Raw genomic sequence first — 8,898 nt, 5'->3', positions numbered from 1 at the left:
TGCGATTAGCCAGGGATCTGGCGCCTGAATGATTTCCGCATTCTCCGCCATGTATTGTTGCCAGCACGACCTTTCCCTCCTCTGGGGTTAGATAGCGGAGGTTGGGGTGAGTGAATCCTTGGCGGTAAAGTTTGCCTCTCTGCATGTTGTAACGGGTTGCTCTCCATTGGAGCTGTTGCGCCTTGATCTTGTCCTTTGGCAATGTCCCGTTGCGTTTGTACTGAATAATTTCGTCCATCCAGCTAGGATTGGCCTCAATGTTAAAGATCTCCGCCAGGGTTTTTGTGATACTTGGCCTGTCCAGAGACTCTACCCTGGTGTCCGCTGGACTCTGGTATGGCTGGGCGGTTGCCAGTCTTGCCAGTGAATCAGCCTTGGCGTTCTTTTCCCTGGGGATTTGTGTGATGGTGTGGAACTTGAATTTTTTTAGCAGCATCTTGGCGTACCCTAAGTATGCCGCTAACTGCTGGTCCTTGGCCTGAAAGCTGTCGTTGACCTGGTTAACGACCAACTGAGAGTTGCTGAAGATGTTGACACTGTCGGCCCCTGAATCAATGGCAAGGAGTAGGGCGGCAATGAGTGCCTCATATTCTGCCATGTTGTTAGAGGCCTTGAAGTTGAATTTCAACGCGTATTCGACGCTAAGCCCCCCTGGTCCTGTTAAGATGATTCCGGCGCCGCTGGCCTTGGCGGAAACGGAACCGTCCACGTGTAGGTTCCAGTCTGATTGTTGGGGAGCCGGCTCCTCGACTATCACTATTTCCGTTCCGGGCAATACATCGATGTTGGATTCGGGCTGACGCTCGGTGAGCTCAGCAATGAAGTCCGCCACCGCCTGGCCCTTCATGGCGGTTCGTGGTTTGTAATCTATGTCAAACTCGCTGAGCTCAATGGCCCACTTGCTGAGGCGCCCCGAATGTTCAGGGTTCTGCATTACTTGTCTCAGCAGTTGATTGGTTAACACATGGATTGTATGGGTTTGGAAGTACTGGCGGAGGCGTCTGGCGGTAACGATGAGTGCGAGAGCAAGCTGCTCCAAGGGAGGATACCGTGTTTCTGCTCCGTTCATGCCCCTACTGGCATAGAAAACTGGGAGCTCGTCCTGGCCTTCCCGCCGAACGATGGCGCAGCTCACCGCTGACTGAGATACCGCTAGGTAAATGTATAATGTTTCTCCTTCGACAGGAATGGAGAGGAGTGGAACTGCCACCAGGTATTCCTTCAGGCCATGGAACGCCGCCTGGCACTCTGGGTTCCAATCGATGACCTTCTTGTGGGTTGTTTTAAGGACTTTGAAAAATGGGGCGCACCTGTCGGTCAGTCTGGAGATGAATCGAGACAGGGCGGTTAGCTTACCCTGGAGGCATTGGACGTGCACCTTCCATTCTGGGTCCTTCAAGTTGAGGATGGCTTGCACCTTGTCAGGGTTGGCCTCGATGCCCCGCTCACTGACAATATACCCCAGAAATTTGCTGGCGGTGACGCCAAAGAAACATTTTTCTGGGTTGAGGCGCATACCATAGGTCAGGAGGATGGTTATTATGATTTTTAGGTTTGCCACATGTCCGCTGGCTTTTATACTCTTGACTAACATGTCGTCTACGTAGACCTTGATTATCTTGCCCAGATGTTCCGCGAACATGGCATTCATCAGTCGCTGATAAGTTGCCCCTGCGTTCTTCAAACCGAAAGGCATCACATTGTAACAATACAGGCCTTTGTCGGTGGTGAAGGTGGTGCACTCCTGGTCGTCAGGATGCATCCTGATCTGGTTATAGCCGGAGAAAGCATCCATCATGCTGAGGAGCTCGTGTCCAGCGGTTGCATCGACGAGTTGATCGATGCGGGGTAGTGGGAAGCTGTCTTTCGGGCATGCTTTGTTAAGATTTTTGAAGTCGACGCACATCCTCCACCTGCCGCTACCCTTTTTGACCATAACCAGGTTGGAAATCCACTGAGGATAGATGACCTGGCGAATGAACCCAATGCCCTGCAGCTTGGCAACTTCCTCTCCTATAGCACAGTACTTCTCCTCATCGAAGGCTCTACGTTTCTGTTTGATAGGGTAGAAGGATGGTTTGATGCTCAACTTGTGTGAGATGATTTCAGGGGAGATACCTGGCATGTCACGTAGGAACTGAGTGAGCTCCGCCGCCAGCTCTGGGTCTAATTGAGCTCCTATGCGGACTGTCCGCTCCGGGTGCTCGTCCGAGATGCTGACAACCCGCAATGATGTTTCTGGGTTGACCGGCTCCTTCCTTACGTACTTCTTTTCGTCTTCCTTGGGGTATTCAAAAATGTTTGGTGGCGGTGCCTGACTGCCTACCGCTAGGATCTCATGGCGGCGGGTTGATTGTGCTATAGTAGTAGAATAACACTCGCGTGCCAGCTGTTGACTTCCCTTGACACAGCCTGTGCCATTGGGTGTGGGGAATTTCATGAGCAGCATGTACCCGGCGATGATGCATTTGAGTTTGTTGAGCGCTGGCCGACCAATGATGGTGTTATATGAGCTGAAACAATCGACTATTATGAACTCCGTATGTATTTCAGCCATACATGGACTAGTACCGATAACTAGCCGCATATAGTCAGAACCCAGAGGTTGCGTGACGTCACCGGAGAAGCTGAGCAATGGTTCATGATCTTGGAGCAATTTTCTGTTCCGCTTAAGGTCGTTGTAACAACCATTGAATATAACGTTGACAGCGGAACCGCTACCAACTAGGATTCTTCCCATCGACATTTTGCCGAGAATAGCATCGATCAAGAAAGGATCGTCATGGGGCAGATGTACTCCGCGTTCCTCCTCCTCTGAGAAAGTAATGGGCTCCCAACCAACCTTTGGGAGTTTGGCAGATCTCTCGTAGCGGATGTTGCAGACTTCCTTTGGGTGATTAGCTCGCGCATAACGCTTTCTAGCTCTGTGAGACATGTTGGTGATTGGAGCACCTCCGTCGATGGTGTTGATGCGGCCCATGGGCTCAATGTCGGCGATCACAGGTGGCGGTTGGTGCACCTTGAACTGCTCCAGCTTGCCATCACGGTACAAGGTCTCAATGGCTGTTTTGAGGGCGTTGCAGTTGTTGGTATTGTGACCGCTGTTCTCGTGGTATTTGCACCACCTGCCGGTGTTTCTTGGCTTTCCCGTTTTTGGGTATTTTCCTGGGGGCGGCGGTGGGATTTGATCCTTGCACTGATTGTATATTTCTTCATACGAGGCCGTGAGGACTGTAAATACCGCATACCGCTGGGAAGACTCCGTATGTTTGTTGCGGTTGTCCCCATGGGATGGGCGGTTTCCCTTGTAGTGCTGGTCCTTTTGCCGCTTGTTTTGGTACTGGCCCTGCTGCCACTCCCTCTTTTTGTCAGTTGGCGGAGTGCTGGAGGTTTTGTTAGCGGTCCCCTGCTGACTGGAGGAGGGCAGTACCGACTTTGCCACTACTGTTGGTGGCAGTGGGGTTTCTCCATACATGATGAATTCTGCTTGGGCATGAATGACCGCCTCACTCATGAGGTGGTCGTATACCGCATTTGGATGATTGTAGTTAAGGTGATAGAGAAATGGCCCTTTGAGGAGTCCCTGCTTAAAAGTCGCCGAAGCCATTGTTTTATCAAGATCACGGCACTGAGATGCTGCCGCTCGCCACCTTGTGACGAATGCCTTCAGTGTTTCCTCCGTACCCTGCTTGACGTTGAACAGTTGGCTTGTATTGTGGTGCCCGGCGGACAGTAGGATGAACCGAGAAAGGAAAGCGTGCGATAATGCCTGGAATGAGTCAATAGATCCCGGCGGGCATTCGAAGAACCAATTCATTGCCTCATTGTCCAGCGTTTCGCTGAACAAGTGGCACAGGGTGGCGTCATCAAATCCCTTGTTGTTGATGACTTTCTTGAAGGTGTCCATATGGACGAAGGGATCAGTCTTACCGCTGTAATGCGACATTTTTGGAGTCTTTGCATACGCCGGTCTGACGGCCAGCAAAATTGCAGCGGTAAATGGTCCTGGCCTGGACGCGAAAAGTAGATTTGAAGTTGGTGCTGGGGTGCCTGATTCCGCCTGGATTAACCTTTGTTCCAACTGCTGCATCCTTTCCAATATTTGAGCGGTTGCATCGCCGGCAGGGTCTAGCCGGGTACTCCGCTGAACTGATCCTCGTCTGGGAGCTGGTGGGTTTCCCTCTGTTCTTGCCCGAGGTCTCGAGCGGTGGGTGTGCATTGATGACTCTGCCTCCTGTTCCAACATTAGCTGGGGTACAGGGGGTGGTCCCATTCCCGCTAGCTCTGGTGGGTGCAGCGGGACCTGCATATGCACTACTGGTGCTGGTATTAATGCTCCTGTACCAGATAGGCTGTGCCTGGTGCTTCGTGACTGCTCGCTTCGTGCCGGGTTGGCGGTTGCTTCCAGCGTTTTCTTTAACTCATCAAAGCGGGACACAAGCGTGGCCACTTGCTTTTAGGCCACGGCCTTTTCCTTGCGTTCTTATTCACGCTCTCTGTTCGCTTTGTGAAGATCCGCCAGTGCCAGCTCATACAGAGAGGCGAGATCTTGGCTTGGCGGGCAACTGCTACTTGGGTTTGTCTCACCGCCGAGGTTAACCGGGGTGGTGAATAACGCGCGGTTGATGCCTATCGCTGGGTTGGTGGGTTGGGGAATGGCGGGTTGATCTGCCTGCTCTTCAGCGTTCCCCCCACTATCGTTAGTCATGGTGATTGTGGCGGGATGACCTTTTGTTCAAGGATTCCCACATACGGCGCCAATGTTAATGCTCAAGTCCGGCGGTAGCCGACTCTTTGTTTAGCGCGGGTCCGGTGGGCGGACCACTACTCTGAGGATTAGATGACTTCCGTTTACTGCTACACAAGAGACAAGGCGTCAGAGGGAGACCGCGTTGGGCGGTCTTCACTTCTCCGATGCCTAAGTCAGTCACTGTATATGGGCAGCATAACAATAAATGAGTAGTAATTGCGTAATTAATGAGGAGAGAGGAGAGAACCTTTTATAGGTGAGGAGAAGGCTGATCTTATTCTTGTTTCCGATGTGGGATTGATGAGCTTCGATTCCCAATGTCTGGAGCTTCTGATGCTATCTTGACGTGGCGCGTGGCGGTGCGTCGGCGGTGATCTGGGGGCGATCCAGGGCTCGAGCGGTAGCCCGCCTGGCCGTGCCTTCGCAGGTCACCCCTTTGGTGGGAGTCGGTACCTCTGGCGGTACCATGAGCGTGGCTCATTATAGCTAATTATGCTCGTTCTGACACGTGTAGGTACACCTCTTCTTCCTCTTCCTTCTCTCTGCTCTTCGGCCTTCTTTTCCTCCTCCCTGATCGCAGCTCCAATTTTCGGCGAGCATCACCACCTCTCCTAATCACCGTTGGCGTACCCGCCGCTCCAACCAAGTGCTGGCCATTCCACCATCCATTCATCATCCCCGTCATGCCAGCAAGCATCACCACCTCTCCTAATCACCCCTCTCCATAAAACGGTTCCAAACGAAATAGGAGCACACCCAAATCAAATCAATTCACCTTCCACCTCCCTTTCTTCGGTGCCAAAACTGTTCAAACATTTATCTCTAAAGGAAAACTCAAATATTTTATCCTCTTCGAATCTCTATTGGCTCATCATCTCAGCAAACCAACACCAAAGAAACGTTATTGACGTCGAGAGAAAGCTTCTGATATAGTTCCGACACCACGAAGGGGCTGGAATCTGAAGGGAAGAGAACCCGACCATTCCGGTTTCCAAGCATGGCCGAAAACTGGAGCTGCGATCAGGGAGGAGGAAACGAAGGCCGAAGAGCAGAGAGGAGGAAAAGGAAGAAGAGGTAAATAGAAAAGAGAAAGAAATATATATATATATATATATATATAAAGAGAAAACAAATAAATAAAAAAAGAGAAAAGAGGGTTAAAAAAAAAAGAGAGAACAAATAAAAAAAAAGAGAAAAGAGAGTTTAAAAAACAAAAAAGAGAGAGAAAAGAGAGTTAAAAAAAAGAGAGAGAAAAAAGAGTAAAAAAACAGAGAACAAATTAAAAAAAATATAGAAAAAAGAGTTAAAAAAAAAAGTAGGAATAAAAAAGAACAAATTAAAAAAATAGAGAAAAAAGAGTTAAAAAAGAAAAAAAGAGAAAAGATAGTAAATTTTTTTTTTGGGTCAGTAAGGGTAAAATAGTCATTTTACTGTTGAAATAGTGCCACGTCAGCAAGATAACAGACTTTTTAACAGAAAATTGACGGCATAGACTTTTTTGGTGAAATTGGAAAGTTCATGGACTTTTTAGATGAAATTGAAACGTCAGGGACTGAAACGTCGAGACCCTATAAGTATAGGGAGTAAACAATATTTTGTCCTTTATAAAAACAAAAAATAAATACTCTAGGTGGTTGAAAGCCGCTTGTTGGTTTACGATATTTGTGATATATCTCCGATAAAGTGAAGAATTTAGGATATATCCCTAATAAAGTGAAGAAATATCTGTAAAAAATAATTTTACACTTTATCTGTAAATAAATATCTGTAAAAAATGATTTTACACAGATATTTCTTCACTTTATTAGGGATATATCCTAAAATTCTTCAATTTATTAGAGATATATCACAAATATGTAGACCAAAAATGATTTTACACAGATATTTCTTCACGTTATTGGGGATATACAGATATTTATTTACAGATAAAGTGTAAAATTATTTTTTACAAATATTTCTTCACTTTATTGTGGATATATCCTAAAATTCTTCACTTTATTGGAGATATATCACAAATTTCGTAGACCAGCGAGCGGCTTTCAACCACCTAGAGTATTTTTTGTTTGTTTTTATAAGCCTATTATAACTTGTGGTGTATAGGTTGAAAACCAAAAAAAAAAAGAAAAAAAATACTCTTTAAAAAAAAAAACTAAAAAACAGAAAGAAAAAAATTATTTTTTTATTTTTATTTTTTTATTATTTTTTTATATTGAAATGACCATTTTAGCCCTCAAGGGTCAGACTTAACATTCAATTTGGACAGAATAGGAGAAATTGGACACGGCTGATTGAAATTGGAAAGTTTATGGGGTAAAAAGTCAGAATTAAAAGTAGAGGGGGTGAAATGATGACACCCCCAAACCTCAGGGGGGTAAACTGTAATTAACCCTAATTATAAAATACTATGAGGAAAATATGACTTTTTTTTTTCCCTCCAATAGATTTTTTTTTTTGTTTCCCTCTAATAGATAGATGTTGCGGTCATTTAACCTAGCTGTAAAATCTTATCAAAATATATAATAGGGTGCGGCTATTACCACTCTATAATTTTCTTTGTTCACCCTACTTGCTTATTACACCGTACATTTTAATTTTAATTATTAAATTTACTTATTTAACCCATGTCTCTTTTCAAGAATATCCTTATATGACATATCCAATTAGAAAATAAATATTTTTAATGAAAATCTCTCATTTAATTTATACTCATAAAAAAATTAAAATTTATTAAAGTTTCCTAATAAAATCATAATCTCATTTACTCCCATTTTTTAATTTTTTCTTTCAATTTCAATGTTCTTTTTTGTTTTTGTTTTTTTTATTAGGAATTTCAATGTTCTCTATTTCAATCTATGTAAAAAGATTAGTAAATTTCCCTTTCAACAAAAAATAAGATTAGTAAATTTACAACTATGATCAATGAAGAAGAGATTGATTTTTTTTCTTCGTGTTTTAAATGGGTCATGGCGGGTTGACCCACCACCGACCTGCATTTTAATCGTGCGGGTTCAACCCGCATTATTTCGTGCGGGTTGAACCCGCATTATTTCGTGAGGGTTTCGAGTCGTGTTATCGGGTCGTGTCGGAATTGACAGCCAGAAGCCGCACCCTATAATATTAGGGAAGTGTAATAAGTAGTTAGGGGTGTATTTTTTAAATTTCTCTACAAAAATGAAGCTTTTCCATTGGAAAAATATAACCTTGTTGATGGGTTTATAAGGAATTTGGCCACTTTAACTATTGCCCACTAATTTTGGTTGTGAAGTCCATATTATTTTATGAAAATATCAAAGCAGGTTATCTACGAGTATGGTTTGCGCAATCGTCACATATACTCATCATCAATCAATATAATTTCTCCACGTGTATGACTTGAAAAATCGTCACACATGTGACATGTTAATGCATGTTGAGATAAACTAAATTGAAAAAGTATAACTTTACCTATGAGTTAATAAAGATTTGAGCCACTATGACTATTATTAATAGTTATGAAATTATCACCATAATCGTTGTTAATTGATTTTGATTGTGAATGCAAAATGACGTCATGTTTTCTAGAAAAATTAAGTAAGATAGCACTTTGATAGATGCTAATAATTTCACTCAAAGTATAGTCGGAGAAAGCTGCATGAACAGGTGGTACTACAGAAATAACGACAGTAACGGGAAAGACAAAGGATATATATTCAAAGGGGAGAGCAAGAAAAATCCGTGGTTGCCTGCCACTTTTGTCCTCATGAGTAGCTTTGTTATTAATAAAGTCATTAATATGTATTGATAAATGGAAAAAGCTAGCCATGGAAAAAAAAATATTGGGAAACGACTAATCATTGACTAAAGATCAATGATACGGTTTAGCATTATGCATGAACTGCATGATAAGGTCTTCCACGCACTCCCACTGCTGAAAAGTTCTTGCACGAAAGGCGCAAGTCCAGAGATCATAACTGGAAGACAATTTGTGGAAAAAGAGGTCCATCCGTCCATGCATAATAATCATCAAGAAATTAACAACTCTTTTTATTCGAGCACTATCTCTATTTTAAACCCAATGTTTCTACAGCTGTTGTCTGGGTTCAGTTATTCTCTTTCAGCCTTCACCATTACAAAAAAGGGCCTAAGGGACAGATGAAGGATGTGTGATT

The sequence above is a fragment of the Rosa chinensis genome, chromosome 3, assembly GCF_002994745.2.
Source record: "Rosa chinensis cultivar Old Blush chromosome 3, RchiOBHm-V2, whole genome shotgun sequence".
Lineage (NCBI taxonomy): Eukaryota > Viridiplantae > Streptophyta > Magnoliopsida > Rosales > Rosaceae > Rosa > Rosa chinensis.
This window is presented reverse-complemented; position numbering follows the sequence as displayed.